At 40.3% G+C, this 17721-nt stretch overlaps 1 protein-coding gene across 1 annotated transcript in view; it reads left to right on the top strand.

Annotated features, from left to right (window-relative positions):
* Positions 1-17721, top strand: part of LHFPL6 (LHFPL tetraspan subfamily member 6) — a 140853-nt gene that overhangs the window by 13954 nt on the left and 109178 nt on the right. The window lies entirely within an intron of this gene.

Below are 17721 nucleotides of genomic sequence, written 5' to 3'. Positions count from 1 at the left end.
AGAATTCAGAGTAGAGTGATTTGAGGGACCTTTGTGAGTGTATGTGTGTGAGAGGAAATTTCCTTTTTTCAGACTTTGTTCTGACTCAGCCCAGGTACCGTTATGTGATTAGGAGTTTTAAATGGCATTTGGAGATTAGTACATCTGTCTGGCAAATTTGTACGAACATTCTCAGGTGAACAGTGTTACTTCTGTTATGGTTGTTGTTGTCATAATGTAGGAAATTCTAGAAACCCATCATGATGGGGAAAAAGACAGAGGCAGTTGCTGCTCCAAAGAAGTCCTAACTGAAACAGAGTCAGACTGGGAAATTGAGAGAGCTTTGAGTTTATTGTGTTTTCAACATGATAAGAACTGATGCTGACTAATTTCTTGTGTGCCCTGTAGAGAAGTAAGTAAAAGGAGACCTCTAAAGGATGGCTTAGTAACTAATGACAAATGTATTATTTCAGGGGTAAAGTTTCCTCTTCAGATAACCTATATTGCTCCAAAAGGTCTTTTGCTTCAACTGCATGCTCAGAAAGATATGAGCAGAGGGAGCAGTCAGAGACAGGGTGATGTGTGGAGAAGGAAGCAGGCAGAGCAGGACAGGAGAGGGCTGTGGGAGGAGAGCAGTTTCACCTCCTTGTGAATTTCCATTTACCATACCTTCAGACCAATGTATTCTTTGCTACTGCCAACTTGCAGAGGATCTTTCAGATGTTGGATGGGTTGCACACAGGGAAATACGAAACTTAAGGCTTCTGTGCTGTTAGTGTGTTTTAGATTTCAAGGAATTCTGATAGTTTTCAAGTCCTTTTTCTGGCACAGCAGTAAAAACATGATGAATGGCAATAAATACTGGACTAAAGCTCTCTACAGCCAAGACAAGCCCCCAAAGCATTACAGGCACATTCTGAAAAATCAAGAGGTCAGTGATAAAAGTCAGGACATTTTTGTGATAAGTCCTTTTACAAGAAACACAATGGCTGGCTTTGGAGAGCTTTGTTCAGTACTGGAAAGCTCCTCTCTAACTAGAAACTTTCTCTCTGGAAAGTATTCCAGGGTCACTAGCAGACCATTAAAAGCAGAATCTGGCCATTTGGGCCGGGCTACAAGCTCAAGCAGATTGTGATGTTGAAACTCATCAGTTAGGCAAAGGTGCAGACCCTGAGCCTCTTTGTGTGGCCTGGACCCAAGACAAATACCAATGTGCCCTTCCCATCTGTCCCCCAAACTACTGATAACTCCTCAGCTGAAGTAATGAATGTACCTGAAGCAATTTTCAACAAAGATGGGATGCACAGCTTTTTTGTCCTGTGTCTACAACCGCAGTTAGAGGGGTCACTCCCAAAATGAATGCATGCAGTTCTGTTTGTGAGAGCAGGCTTTTCTTAACACAGTTTCAAAATAATGCCGTTATAATAATTAAAGAATAAAATGAGTCCTTAACAGGCTGCAATGGAACGATGCTTTGGCAACTGTTCTCTGTGTGAGCACTGGGCCTTTTCCTATGTTGGTGTTATCTTCTATTTCCTGTTCTCTATTGACTTAAGGTCATTCCCCAGGCTGTGGAAGGGGACAACACAGATGAAGACAGTTTATGCTGAGCCATTCACAACTCTGTTTAGCTTGTTCCTCTTTTCCATAACAATTTGCAATAAAAACTGTGTCAGGAAAGAGCCCTGTGAGGGCTGGGACAAGCCTTATGCTGGAAATGGCAAATTCCATTTCATGCCACTAAGCTGGAGATCCGGTGCTAAGAACACAGGAAGCTGGGAGGATAAATACTGTAACTTTTCATCTCATGCATAAGAATTGCAGTCTGTTATGATCTAGTGATAGAGAAAAGTCATTCTGCTTATCTCATCTAACATAGTGGCTAGTCTGATTACAAGCTTCCCTGCTTGGCACTTTTTAAAATTCAATTTGGCTGCCTGTGCCCTTGGCACACAGTGGGTTTCATTAAATTTCACAGCAGTTAGTTTTCATTCCCTCTGTGACACCTTTTTATCAACATTTGACTCTAGTGTAATTTTAAGCAATTGTGGTTTTTTTTTTTTTTTTTTTTGTGAAGTTGCTTGTCCCATAATAATTTGGCAGAGCATGTGGGGGAAGACGATCCAGACACTGTTGCAAATCTCTCTAGAAAACTAATATGTGGGAAGCCAGGTCAGCTTGCAAGTGTCATCATGTATGATGAGAGCAAAAAGGAGCTCCTTCCCTTTCTATTCTGATGGTATCACTGAAGACTGTCAAAAGTGCAGTTAAAGAGCTTGCTGTAAGAGCCAAATTTTATTTCCTTCAGGCTAATCACGGCTTCATTTTAAAAGCAGAGCTAGTGGGCTGCTACTGGATTGACAACTCAAGGATGTGAGACAAACCTGCAACACGGACTGCTTAACAAGTCTATGTGAGTTTTCTTTTCAAAAAGAGGTCAGGAACTTGATTTGTTAGGAAAGTGTGTGTGTGTGTGTGTGTGTGTGTGCAGGAATGCAGAGAGCAAATGTGGTTGTTTTCCTTTTAGTATCAGATACTTAGTCTGTGGTAGGTGTGGTGAGGGAACACAAGTGTCCCAGCTCGGGCTTTGCATCTCTTGTTCTCATCACTGCTACCTCCCTCCAGTGCAGAGCAACATTTTCTCCAGACAGATGCTGGGCAAATTTGTACAACTATAAGTGATTTTGCACAAGTATAAGTGATGTTCACTCTAGGAGGCCTTTATTTGCAGAGTGACAGCCCTTCTGAAATGCTAACCCTTTTTTTTCAGTCTGCCAAACCTGAACATCCAAAAATAATGTGTTGTGGTTTCTCAGTAAAATTTGAGAAAGTACCTAATTAAAAAATAATTCAAAGTGAAACTTAAAAGCTCTTAAAAGTGAGCTCCACATTCAGAGGTAACTCAGAGACTGACAGATCCGTGCCTCACTGCAAGACAAGGGCAGCCAAGCTTGGGAGACCATAAATCATTTTTAGAATGAGACTTCTGATTGATGAAACTTTTCCTTATTGCCCTTTAGAAGGTATTAGTTCATGTCCTTTTAGTTTTACTAATGGAACATCTTGCTTTCTCTACCCTAAGGTCTCCACAGTGCCTTTGTAGACAAAGTATTTCCAAATGCACACAGTTATGAGCCTCCTTAAACACCTCAGGTTCTCCTTAAACATCTCAGGAAAGCTGGAGGTTGTGGACAGCTCCCCACCTTCTTTGCAAGGGAGACCTTTGTGCTCTGTAGCTCTTCATGGGAGAAAATGTGCTGGGGATTTTCCGCAAGGAACTCCGCTTCCTTGGAGGTTTCCCATGCGATGGGACTGGTAAAACCTATGCTAAACAGCTGGATTTGGTGGTTCTTGTGGGTCCCTTCCAACTCAGAATATTCTGTAATTCTGTGATCTTTTTGGACATCAACATTTCAACAGCATTCTTTTACCAATGTGGCCAGTGGCAGTTCTGAAATAATAAATAGTCAAAATACCATTTGAGAATGCAAGTCAATACAAATCTTAGAAGAGTTATATCTTTGTGTTTTGTATCATAGAAGGCTTTAAAATAAGACCACGTCTTGTTTCAGGATGAAACAAGCCATCGGCATTATCAGTGCTGATGAACACCTGACTTTGTGGGCCTTCAGCTATAAAGAAACAGGACTGCTAATGGCATGTGGAATCCCGATAGACATCTCTGAGTATTTATAGGCCTTGATATATATATATGCAATCTATGGATATTTCATAACTGATTAAGATTTCTGAGCCTGAGTTAAAGTTATACTTGGCATTTCGATAGTGTCAAGGCAAAATTAGTCAGAGCTCAAAAGATATGCAGTCTTACTGACATGCTAGTGACAGTGAAAATATAAACCACTGAGAAATATCCTGCTGAAACACAGAGTGTAACCTGGATTTTGAAAGAGAATCTGTAAAACTGGCTTACTGCCATGGGCAGACTCTGAGGTGGTGTGTAATAGTGTAGCTGGCATTTACAGACTAAGGTACCAGCTTAAATGACTCAGGCCTCTGCCAAGTTATATGTCCTGTAATAAGTCACTGCAAATCTTCTTACCTGTGGAACATTAACATATTAAATATGTAAACTAATCTCTTGAAATAGTTCAGAGAAGCAGCATTTTTAAATGCTCCCAGTCAAGTTGTTTTTCAGTCAATGAAGCTCAGCAAGCAAATGCTTTCATTTCAGTGGCCCTCATGAGAATGATCAAAATTTATACCTGTTTGTGATTTTAGGCTGTGTGGCTGTCTGTCTTTGTAATAAAAATAAGAAAGCAAAATGAATTTTTTTGTTAGTTTTGTTCATCTTTGTTTTAAATAGGTCAGCGATAATCTTTCCAAATTTCAAAAGACGTTACTTCAGCCTCAATGAAAGCTGTTAGAATCCAGTTTGAAAAGCATCAGATCAAACAGTGTGCCTTTTAAGAAATCATGCTTTTTAGTTGTTCTGTAAAATAGAACCTAAACAAGAGATTAGCAGTAGTTTTGTTTTAATAACAGCTAGTATCTGTAGAAAGATATGATGGACTGTGTGTGTCTGTAGATGGGTCTTTCTGTTTCACAACAGAAGGGCAGTTTAGCCCTTCTATCTGTGGTGGAGCTGGCTGTCATTTTTAGGTGGAGAGCAAGCATAAGCTATTTGTTTAATTAGTTTTGAAGCTGCAAGTCTTTTGCCATACTTTTGTTCTGGAAGAAACCATCCAGTGAACATGGCAAAAGTAAATAAGAAAGAAGAACTACATAGAATCAGCTGCCACTCCAAACACTAAAGCCAAAGTACCTAGAGAAGACCTAGAAGGGAATGAACTTTGGGGTGAAAGAGAGGTTGGACTGTATTAGTGCCTCCTTCCTTCCAAGAAAACTTTTTATATTTTTCTGCTTACTCATTGTGAAAATTGTCCTAATTTAGACTTTGGTGAGAGTATAATAACCTCCACTACTTCCTTTTAACTCTGAATTCAGTACACAGTGATGTATGTACTGATCTACTGACACAGTGATCTGGGTTTCATCTTACATCTGGAAACCACTCATGTCTTTCTCATGAAATCTCTTTGATTCCTCTTCACATTTTTCCTCTTTCCTCCCAGGACAGTCTTTGAAGTACTTTATGTTGTATCCAGCAAGCATTCCTTAGTCATTGTGGTAGTGGTTGTTCTTATTTAAATCCAGACTACTTAGATTCTCTTTAAAATATCAGAGATTTTTCTTCTTAACCTCCAAAGATACAAGGACAATGAAGTGTCTTCTGTCTTGCAAACAGATGGTGAAATGTGCAGCTTCCAGACTGGGAATATAAGTCCACTTTGAAAATAGGGTGGTAGTGCTGTAAACCAAAGGGAGAGGTGGCATGGTTTTCAGTGATCTTGAACAGTACATAAATGAGAATGGAAAGCAAATATTGACACAGGCCTATGGTCTCAACAAGTTTAAATGTGAATTCACAAGAATTACAACCAGATTTTTCATTGCAGCCTGTCTTCAAGTACTCACAAGTAAAACTGAGAAGACAGGTGCATCTTTAATGAAGCTAATCAGTCTCTGAGATAGATAAGGAGGGCAAAACAGGATGGCAAAATAAGAAAGATTTGAGGGAGCTTAAAACTGCATAATTTTTTTTCCCTTCAGTATTTGAGTACACAGTTTGATGTCATCTTTGGCAAAACTGATTGACAGAATTCAATATTCTAAGTTATAAAAGTATCTTTATAGAAAATCTTTATCTTCACAGTGCCTCTTAGCACACATGCAAGGAATATTTTTCACTTTTGCATACAGGAGGCTAGAAACTTATTGAAGGTTGCATGTAAGACTTATATTTAAAAAAGTGTTGAAGAGAGGCCTTCCAAGTCTTGGGTTCAAGAGTAGCCACTGAACCAGATGTTATGTGGCTCTTCCTTATGCTAAATTATGACTGCAGGATTATCTGCCTGGCATTCTCGAAGAAGATAGAAATGTATACTGTCTGCAGCCCGAGCTGTTGGGTGACAAGGTGTTGGTCACAAGCTAACACACACTGTTTCTCAAGGCAATTTACCCTGTTGAGCTCCTTGCTGCCATAATTAAATGCTTTTTGTAGTCTAGCTGTGCAGGAGGCGTATCCTAACTGAAAGACACAGCTAATTTTCGTTTCTTTGTGAAGCTTTTCTTGCAATAATGAATAGTATCCCATGGTTCAAAAGAGGTCATAGCTTCTTTTATGTACAAAGATTATATATGCGTGTTTAGATGACTGGTTTTCAACCCTTCCTGGCTGGTTGACTCCCTAGATTGCCGAAAAGCATGGCTAAGCTTGCTGTGCTTAGTTACCTTTTGTACATGATGAGACAAGGGCCTATGGTCTTGAGTCATAGGCTGAAACCCACTGAAAGACCATTTTAGAAAATATAAAATTTTCCATTGCTATATTTCTGGGTTAGAGCTGTGTTGTTATGTGTGAGTTTTGTTAAGGATTCTTTGTCTTCCTTATGTACAAAGAGCAGTAGTCCTGTATACTTCTGGCCAGAAAGGCAAACAAACAAGCAAGGAATGGATCTGCTGCATAGATCAGAAAGGAGATTTTGGATCAAAGATCTCATAGAGCCTGGATAAGATCTTAGATCTTTTGTATCTGTAAAATACATGATTCCTGCACTTTTATTCTGTTATGCAAATACATATTTATAAGATTAAGGAAATGTGGATTACATATTCTTTCAAGAGTTGTTCATTTGTTTTGTACCACTTTCTAACTGGGTCTTTCACATGAGCAATTAGTAGCTCTGCATGGCACTGAACAAAGAGTACTTTGCAACAGGCTATACGACATCGTATTTACCAGGAAGGAAATATGTAACATCGATGGTGGACTGACATGCTTTTTAGGTTGGCACTGCACGTACTTCAAACCCTCATGTTCTTAACTACTCTTTGGATATACCCGTGTTAGGGGAATATAACTACAAAACATTGCAAAAAAGCTCCCCACATACACACTGTCTTCATGCATTTTAACCTTCAAGCTGCAGGAATCTGAGAAGTTTTTCTTTCTTTTCTATCTTCTGATTTAAGAAGTGTTGCTCAGCTGGGTACCTCAGCTGAGGTTGAACAATCTCACTGATATATGCCCCTACGTCTCAGTGTGAGTGCAAACAGAAACAGGTGCCCACAGCCAGGCTGGCAGCCTCTGCGCCATGCAGGAGTTTCTTTTGTGAGGAGCAGCATGACTGATTGCCGAGGTGTCTGCACCTGGGGTACCTTTGTGGGGAACCACAGTACTTGGAGGATGGAAAATTTACCGTTTGTAGGAGTGGGACCTTGATACACTGAGCAGCACAGTGACTTGGGGTCTTCATCTGATGCCTGAAGAAGAACCAAGGCATTGATACATCTCACTGCAAAACCTGCAGGCAATCCTGTATAGCTGAGCCTGCCAGTCAAGATCTAGCACAGCTAAAATAACCCTCTGGCGTGTCCCAGTAATTGGATCTCTATGGAGTTGTGGCTGTAAAGAACTGGGGCAGCTCCTTTATGTGTTGTGAAATAAGAAAAAGTGCCAAACAACAGGGTTTTGTGATAATGCGATTGCAAGATTAATTGGTACGTGTAGTTAGCAGAGGACACAGAAAGAATTTGCATTTGCATGTGGGAAGAGTGAGTCAAAATGACTCTGTACCTGTTTCCCATTATATGTGTGTCACATATCTTTAATATTTTTTGTTTAATATTTTACTTAATTGTTTTCTTGATTGTTTTAATTTTCTGAGCTACTTCAGTGTGAAAACATATCACAGGAGATGGTGTTACTCTTTATTCATGTAAAATGCTAAAATTATACTTCTGAAACTACTTACCCAGCATTTTATTTATCTTGCAGTCATAATTATTCAGTGCTTCCTCCATCTGTTTTTATTTAAGTATGACTGTATAGACAGCAGCCACAAAGATAAGTCTTTTCAGAGTAATTGATTGCACAGAAAGCCTTCTGTGCACTGTAATAAGTTTTTGCTTTGACACCTGGCAATTAAATGGAATGAACTTTTTTGTTGCTCTTCACGATAGCTGGTGTGATATCAGGCACCCAGTGATGTGACTTGGTTCTCACATGCGTGGCAGACTCTTCCTGGCAGGATGAAAAGGACAGGTGAAATAAATTATAGAGTTGCCAGCTGCTTTAAACAGCCCTGTTCAGCTTCATGATCCGGTCTTGTCAAATTTTTGGGATTTGCTGCATTTTTGTGTGAATGTCTTCTTCAGCCTTTTCAGCTTTTGCCAGAGAGAACCTCCTACTGAAGTTCTTGCTGCTTAAAATTCCAAAGTGCTTTCAACTCCCCCTCTAAGACAGGGTTTGCTACAGAATAAAGGTATTCCTTATTATGCTACTTATTTAATACATGCTTTCTGATGCAGTAAACAGTGGTGGAGAGACTGGAGTCTGTGTATGCCTATCATCTAAAATTATACTCTTATACACCTGTTTATTGCTGGGACAATGACACTGATTCCTGTGGGATTCTCTAGGTTTACTCCTCATGTAACCAAAATCCAGATATACATCTGACTGTTTTCCTGGTGCACAGGCACAACCCCAATTCCCTTTGCAAAGAAAAAAATTTGTCCCGTATCAGCTTTTTTTCCTCAGCCTTGTGTGTATCTTAACTCTTCATGGACATGACTTGGATCTACAGTTACTAAGCTCAATGAAAAAAACCTATTAAGAGTTTGTCAACAGTTACCACTGAAAGTATCTGTACTTTGTCTTCACAAAGGTAATAATTTGCCTTTCCTTTTCATTATTATACCTTTCTTTCTGTAAGCAATGTCCTTTAAATCAGTATTGTAACTTTGAGCCACTAGTAATTTCCAAAAGTGTTTTCATTTTGTCATTTAAAGAAGCAAACATTTTCATTAATTTAACAGTAGGTTAAAATCTGTTTATTTTGATCAAAGCATAGGAGAAACTCCTTGAACTTACCTTAAAACAATGATGAACCAGCCTTATTTCTCAGCGGTTTCTAATATGACTTGGATCTGCTCTGCCTTAATCCTCATCATGTCACTCAGCTACCCACAGGGAAATAAAAAAGACAACTCCCAGAGGGAAAGACAGCAAAAATTGCTTTCAAAACTTGCTTTTTCTATAACTTACAAGAAATAACTTTTTTTATTTTTTTTAAAGACCTTTTTTCAAGGCTCCTTTCTTCTTGGTCACATTCTTCTGGTGTTTTTATTAACAAACCAATGCTGTCTCACTCGTCCCAGTAATAACAGTGTTTCAGCCCAGGTTGACAGGTAACCGTGCACACTGCCCATTACCCACATACTTTGTTGAAGCTGCTTGGTGAGGGAGCATCCTCCTTTGGCCATTTTATTGCAGGTTGACAGGTTTTTTTTTTCTGTTCTTGTGGGTTGCTTTTGAGAGAGCTGTGTACTGGCTCTTACACTTTCCTGAGCCCACATGGCTTTGTCTGGCTCCTCTATGATTGTTGCAGTTACCCTGTTGCTACAAGTTTGCTGTGAAACCCATCTCTTTGACTGAGGAGTTGGGGCAAGGAGACCATTAGGTTAGCAAAGGTATGGCAGACGGGTGCTGCTGTGTGGCTGGCTCCCGTGGTGGCTGACTGCGGCAGGGTCATGTGTGAGTGAAAGACACATCTACAGGGCATGGGGTTTGAGCTCCTGACAGCCAAACCATCAGCACTCTCCCCTTGTGGGAGGTGGGGGTGGACTGGCCGGGCTGCAGCACAAACCATTTTCAAGCCCCACTAAAATATGCTGAAATGACAAATCCATGGCTGTGAGGAATGTGTACATGGCTTTGTGCTTCTTCTGTCTTCAGAGATGCAGGCTAGTAGGAATGGATTCATTAAAGGTAGGAGGCAGGAGGCAATGGGTAGAAACTGATGCACAGGACGTTCTACCTGAACATGAGGAGGAACTTCTTTACTGTGCAGGTGACTGTACAGTGGAATAGATTTCCTAGAGAAGTTGTGGAGTCTCCCTCACTGGAGGAGTCTCCCTCACCTGGACGCAACCCTGTGACATGTGCTCTAGGGTGACCTTGCTTGAGCAGTGAGGTTGGACCAGATGACCCACTGTGGTCCCTTCCAACCTGATGCATTCTGTGATTCTGTGAGATGAAGGGAGCTGTTGGAAAGTAAATGAAGCCTGGGTATCCCAATGCTTCAGCAGTCATGTTGACCAGCCTGGAACTTTGAGTCTGCAGGGAAAAGACAACGAGGTGTCCAATGCCAATCATTTTAGTCCATGTTTTAAGAGAAGAGAAAAGAACTTTTTTTCACTCTGGATAATTTTATATTTCAGACTTGTTCAGGGGCTTAATTAACCATATCCCAATTAACCATATCCCTGAATGAAAAGCTTAATTTTTGGTTATAAGGAGTAATAATTCCAGGAGGAGTAGTCTGAAAGTAGATGAAACCGGGAAAGTGTACCCTGCTTTCTGTGTGAGGCAAAACATTGTTCTGCAAATGATCCCTGTCCTGTTGAAGCAGTTATGCTGATGTTTTTGTCTTGCTCTTTGGTTTGGAATATTTCTGTTATCGAGTTTGTTTCACATTTCTGCACTGCAGACTTTTTTACTTAGACACCCACCTCTCCTCGAGCCATTGGACCACCTCACAGTGCTGTAACATCCTCCTTCTAAAGATAAAAATTTCAGAACATGTTGATGATTTTTTACCATATTTGAACATTACTTAGCAACTGGCAGTAAGAATGAGTCCCAAGACACATAATGTGGAAAGTGTGCTCTGTTGCCAAACTGTCTGTGGTATCCTTGGCGTGCTGCAGACCTGTTGGTGGCCGAGGAGCTGAACTTTGTCTTTACTTCCTGTGACTGACTATGAAGTACTTTAATATTCACCTGGCTCTTCAGGTTTCTATTTCAGCATTATTTGCACTTAAAATCATAGGACAGAGCGAGAGACTAGTTGGTATCCAGTGCCGTGTTCCACCAACTCTGTGAGAGACTTTTAGTTTGGAAGTGTTGGCACAATATCTCTTCACCAAACCCTTGCCTCCCACCATCACTGTAACATTTTCCAGTATCTACAATGCTGCTTTGCTAATTTTTTCACTTTCATACTATGTCCTCTGCTCCTCATCCACTACCTGCTCTATTTCTGCTGTTTCTCCTCAGTCTTCCCCAAAGTGGTTAAAGGCAGCTTCACTTTGACATTATTTATATCCTTTTCCTTGAGCTGATCAGCAATGTCACCTGCTTGTTTTGTACCTGTGTGCTCTAGATTATGATGTTTGTTTTATTGTTTTCTGTCTTCTTCAAGAGCTAAGCACAGGCCATGCCTGTCCTTCCTAGTACACTTTGGAAAAATACTATGGGCATCTAGTAGTTCCCCTCATGTTCCATTTTTTTATTCAAGCCATTTATTGCTTGAAAGACCAGTGCAATAAATAGCAAGCTGAATGGTCAGACAGGAAAGTTTCCTTCACAAAACCTAAGCATGTAGTCTGGCAAGGAGTGGTTGTGTGAGGATGCCTGTGTTCCTGGCATGGGAAAGAAACCATAGGTATCACCACACCCTGATGAGATATTGCACAATGTAGCAAGGTTCATGCTCCAGGAAGATCTCATCATGGTAACGATGCTGAACCCTTCTGCTCCCCACTCAGTGCTGGATGTAGCTTTGTCCTGTGAAGGCATTTGAGGACTTCTACCAGTTTTGATGTTTGTCTGTGTTCTGTGATTGTGGTTAATCACTTCGCTGGAGCAGGGCACAAGAGAGTCCCTGGAGATCAGGCTTGAGAACTGTGCTATTATTCTCACAACAGTGATAGTCTTGAAAACTTGTGCCTTACGTCCCAATCAACTTGAGCCAGCATAAGTGGATGCTGGGGTGCCAGGGGGCATCCTGCTCTCCCAGCCCCTCATCCTCATCCTGCTGTCCACCAGCTTTCCACCATCCTGCCACATCAGGAACTCCTCTGCCTGAAAACTGACTTGGGAAGAAAAATAGTTATTTTTATCTGGATCAGTTTCCCTGTTTGATTCCCAGCTTGGCTGCAAGAATGTTTGTGCTGGCACAATTGAAAAGATGCCTTGAGAGTGGGAACGAACAGTCAATAGATATAAGGAGGAGGAAGCCAGGAACTGTGTGCTCACCAATTTTTGTGTCTGTGCATTTGGAGCCTTAAGGCCTGACCCTGCCTCTGAACTCAGTGGGAATATCTGTGGAGTCCTGAAAGGGCTAGTGTAACAGTATATATAAGTGCAGGTGATGATGAATGTGGAAAATGAACACTTGCAGCCAGAACACTTGAGAAGCAGTGGCTGGAGGTACATTACAAGAAGTTTTAGCTGAACCTGTAGGGGACTTTCTTTTTTTTTCATGAGGATCACAAAACCAGCAGGTTGTCTCTCATAGCCAGATTTTTCTGAGTGCACACTGCAAGTGAGAAGTACATGCGATAAACAAGGTTGGGTGCTTAGTTGCTTAGAAAGGAAATAACTTCTATTATAATGCATTTTTGCAATGGCAGCCTCTAGTTCCCTACCCTGTAGCCTATAACCAAATCCTTAGTCACAGCTCGAGGCTGCAGAACATTGTCATTACTGGCAGGTTAATGTGGAGATTTCAGTAATCCTCCAGGGATGGGGAAAAAAAAAAGAATAAATAAATAAATAAAGAAAGAAGCCTCCTGCTGATAAGACTTCCAAAGCCAGAGTTTATGCACTGTATATTTAATGAGCACAGGTGAAGCAATTGTATTGTTTCTTTCCAGAATGGTATGATGTTTCTTTCTAGAATGGTATGATCCTTGTATTCAGGAGTGCTTGTCAGTGGGATTCCTGTACCCAACATTTAAACAGTACTTTCTTGAGGGAAGAAAATAGATTTGAAATTTAAACTCATGGATATTTCTAATACAGTTTTTCAGGCTTAATGCAGTCATGATGCAGTTTGTCTTCCTCAGCAAGACCTAATGCCATAATACATCACAGCACTTTTCTGTGAGAGCTGATTGTTACTTAATGCTTGCAACCAGGTTGTGAAAACTTGAGGCTTTCTCTCTGCAAAGTATACTCTTATAAAAAAGGCATTTTTCAGAGCAGTGTCAGCTGAAGTGGTTTTGTTATTATGCTTGGGTGCTTTATGATGCTCTTAGCATCCTCTTTATGTACTACACCAAACTGATCCATTATGTCATGTTAGTAGCTTCACTAGTTAATCTGCCTTGCATTCATTGTCTTGCATTTTAAACTGAAGACATGGTTCTCTAAATGTAAGCATCTTCTCTTTGTGGGTGTAAACCCCACAAAGAACGTGTTCACTGAGGATTGCAACACCGAACAGTTTTGTTTAAAAAAGGGAGAATGGCAGGGATGTCTATGTTCCCAGAGACTTTGATCCTGTGGAAGCTTTCTGTTTGCAAATAATGGAGCAAAAGATGTCAGAAGCTCCAGAAATCTTACCAAGCTACAAAGAATTGCATTAGTTTTCTAGAGTGAATGGAATCCATGCAGTGTATGTTATGAAGCACCACCAATTAGGACAACTGTTCCAAATGTCTGCAAATATGAGACACTCTTCCAGAGACCAAGTGGATTTCAAATCTCTCCCTTAAAATGCTTTGCAATGTTATTTCTTTACACATCTTTCCCTTTAGTCTGCTGTATATTTGCTTACTTAAAGTCCAGTCTGGTGTCTGACACTGTCAGGTAACTATGTAATTTTCAGAAGAACAAAAATATCAAAGCCACAATACCAAAATGACAGCTGAAGTTCAGCGTGCTCTATTTTAGCCTTCTCCTCCCATTTCTAATTTGCAATGGGCTGCTGGAGTTAGCTTCAACCGCATGGCTGCCCATTGTGAAACTGGTGCCCACAATCACTTGCTTTTTCTTTGGAACCAGCGGGGCACGAGGGGAATTTCATGATCTCAGTGACAGTGATAACAATGCAGAGTCAGATCCTGACATGTAGGGAAGCTAGAGTTGAAACTTGGCAGTCAAACAAAAAGAGCCCAGTTTTAAACCTCTGGAATAAATTATCCTAACACTTAGAATTAAATGTGGAGTTGTTTTTGACACGTGCACGGTCTCTCACATTGGAATGGGTAATTTCTTGTTCATAATAGGTACCTGATATTTGTGTATCCTATATGTCAAGAAGGTTTACACAAGCAGTTTTAAATGCTTCATGATAATGTCTTAAAGCATGCCATAAACATAGCAGAGCAGCTTCTTTACAAGCAATGACACTGCAAAAATAGTATCTCACTGCTCTGAAAGGCTGTTCCAGAACCTTGATCCTTTGATGATTAAAAGTCTTCCTCTAATCTTCAGAATGAATTTATGTATTGTTAGTACATACTTATTTGCTTTTGGGCCAGTGTTGACACTTAGCTTAAATAGCTGTTTTCTCCCTCTGCTGTAAGCTACTCTGATGTATTTATATAGACAGCAATCTCAACTCAGACTTAAATTTCATTGTTTAGCTGAGTTCTCTTTTCCTAAATCATGAATAGTTTCACCTCCTCTTTTGAGATACAGTTTGCAGTCATCTGTTTCACTTTGTTAGTCACAATTTTGCACAAGTTTGTTGTTTCCTGTTTTAAAGTTTTGCTTCCCTCAGTTCTTCAGGTGAATGGTTTCAGCCAGCTGCTGAGTTGCTCTGTGTTCAATGAAGGGAGATAGGCCTCTTCTGTAGGAGCTTTGTCCCACCTGTATTAGATCCCATCCATATTAAGAGAAAATACATAGTTTACTGGAGGTGCCTCTGGTTAGTATGGAGAGAGCCCGGACAATTAGTTCATATAAGATGCCTCACTATTAGGTGGGTAAAGTTCAATGAGATGAATTCTGCCCACTCTGAACAAACTTATTTGGCAGCATTCAGTCTCTTGTAAGACTAGGGGATGATCTATGAGCACAACCATGTCACATATTGATGTGACTCACCTACTCCAAGATGGCTTTGTAGGGCATGAAAACACCTTGCAATGTTTTTAAGAATCAGTTCAGTGACACCATGGCATAATCCTTTATCATCTGTTATGCTCCACTGCACTGAGTAAATCCCATAGGACAACTCTAGAAGGAGGTGGTTGCCTGCTGTCCGTGTGGAAGGCCCATTTCCCTGATTGATTATCCTGCATTTCACTCTTCAAATCATCCCTACATAAGAGAATTCTGCCTGATGAATGCTAATATTGGCCCTACAGGTTGTGCCTTACTTAACATCAGTCTCACATAACTAATTTTCTTACTTTGGTTTCAAGATCTTCACTGAATGACCCCATGTCTGTATATTTAAATCATGGGAGACTATGGATTTGCTTGCATGGATAGTGACAACATCCTCCGTTCACTAATAAGACTTGGCAATTAATTGTGAAACTTGTGTCTGCACAGCAGACCACTCAGGACACTGGGGGGTATGTAAACCCCATATTCTGGATTAAGTAGAGGTTTTTTGGGACTCACTCCATAGGCATAAAATTATGCCATGAATGAAATTATGTGCTTGAAAAAGAGACTCAAGTGTGATGCCTTGCCAATGTAGTTTGTTAGTGCCTGAACAAGTGTAGTTGAGTTTCAGTTATTTATGATAATATCTTCTAGCCTGCCAATAAACATAGTGTAATAGGTTTTTTAAAAGTGGGGAATTCCTAGAAATATGAGATCTTGTTACTAACATAAATTAAAACTCTGCTGAGAAGTAGGATGAGTACCCTAGGGTTTAAAGGGGTTGTTGAGTTCTTTAAATGTGTGGATTAGCAAAGTGAGAATTAATGAGCTGTTATTATTTATAGTAGCAACATCTGATCACTGTTTCCTCATAATTCATACTTCTCAAAACTTGGATTTACTTTACTTTTCCTCAGCTAAAGGCTTTAGAGTCGGTAATATTTCTTCTACAGAACCAAGATTCAGCAGTATTTTAAACAGGTTCTCAATTTTATGCTAGAATAATTATTTCCGATTTATGTTCTGTCTTTTTGACATTCAATGGGCCAAGTCCCTACTTAAAATTCATGTATGCCCATTCATGTGAAAGAGTCTGGTGTCAGTTCAGAAGTAGAACAAGGCAGCTGTGGAGATGCCAGAGGCCAGACATTTTCTTAGTGAACCTGACCAAGTCTCTGAGGGTGCCTTTATCCACCTGCAGACAAGAAAGCTGCATACCTGGTCTGTACAGTCAAAGGAGAGAGCAGTTCATCAATCAGAGTTTGTTATTATTTATACCCTAAAATGGTTGTCCTAGATGATGGAGATGATGGAGATGATAATTTGTCTGTGCTCCAGTATTTGGTGCTCCTGCTTCATGGTGCTCCTGCATGAACATCAGGGACTTGCCTGAAAGTGACTTTGGTCGTGATTGCCCACTGACAGGTAATTCTCAAGTCTAAGAGCCATTTTAAAAGGCATTTTTTGTGTAAGTTGATGATATTTGGCTTGTGGTAACTCCTATCACAGCTGCAATTGCACCTTATCTGTACTACCGTATCTGTAGTGCTTTTCTATATGGCTATTCCTGTATAAAGGAACAATGATAGTGAGTTGGCACCAGGAAGAAGTGGAAGGTGGTACACCATGACATATGATTTCATATATGTCTGTCTGCCTGTCTGCAGCATCAGTGCTATCCCAGCACCTCTGGCTATATTTCATACTCTGAGCCAGCGAAGTATCTGAATCACTAGGATCCACCACTTGAGAATTCCCCTTTAGTACTGATTTGTAAGCCTTAACCTGAAATTATTTTTGGTCCATAATCTCATTAGCTAAACACTCCTATATTGAACAGTCAGAGTCACTTATCATCCTGTAAACTAATTTAGTTCAGTCTCTTCTGAATGTGTTTGCTTTTGTCTTCTGATGGATGGAAGTACTTCTGTGCTTTCTGCCTCTCGCTGCTGGCATTCCATCTATTTTTGCCACTTCCTCAGTTCTGCTGGTACTCTCACAGAGAGGTGCTCTTTCCTTAGGTGAAAACCCCTTGATTTCTCTGATGCTTTTACTGGCTTGTTCCTAGTCCTACTTTTGCTCTCCTTTTTATTTTCTCTTTAGTCTTAAGTATATTTTCTTCCTATCTCCTCAAAATGATATTTAGTGGTTTCCTTGGTGGTTTCATTCTCTGTTCATATGCCGTATTACAATAACCCTAACTCAGATATGTAGGTATCTTTTCTCATTATTACTATGTCTGCCACATTCATTACCAACTGGCAGCCACAAGCTTTACATACTAAATAGTTTCCCCTTGAATACCCTCTATTTCTCCTCTCTCAAGTTTATTTTCCTCTCAATGTATGGGACGAATTATATGCATAACTACATTAATGGTAATGGGAACTGTGTGTGTAAATCTCTCTTGTGTTGAAAGGAGAATGGGCCATGTTTCTTGTCATTTAAAATGCATCCTGGTGGGCTTTCTCAGTGCTTCTCCTTTGGGGTTCCCCCTGCCCTCTCCCCCTGGCACGGAATATACAACTCACAGGGAAAATGTGGCACAAGTTATGGTAAATTAAACAGATATCAAAACCCATACTGAAGAATGGGTAAGATATGGTGGAGAAGTGCAGAAAACAGACAATCACTAAGGAGGATGAATGTGAGGTGTGCCTCGAATAATTAGATGAAACATAAATAAAACAGTGACATGATTTGTTTCCCCACTTCGTGAGTAGGAAACACCAGTCCTGATTCTTCCTTACCAGAGGGGAAACATCAAGCTCAGTGGTGTTACTCCAGATTTGCACTGATGAAAGTGA

The sequence above is a fragment of the Chiroxiphia lanceolata genome, chromosome 2 (genome assembly GCF_009829145.1).
Source record: "Chiroxiphia lanceolata isolate bChiLan1 chromosome 2, bChiLan1.pri, whole genome shotgun sequence".
NCBI lineage: Eukaryota > Metazoa > Chordata > Aves > Passeriformes > Pipridae > Chiroxiphia > Chiroxiphia lanceolata.
This window is presented reverse-complemented; position numbering and strand designations above follow the sequence as displayed.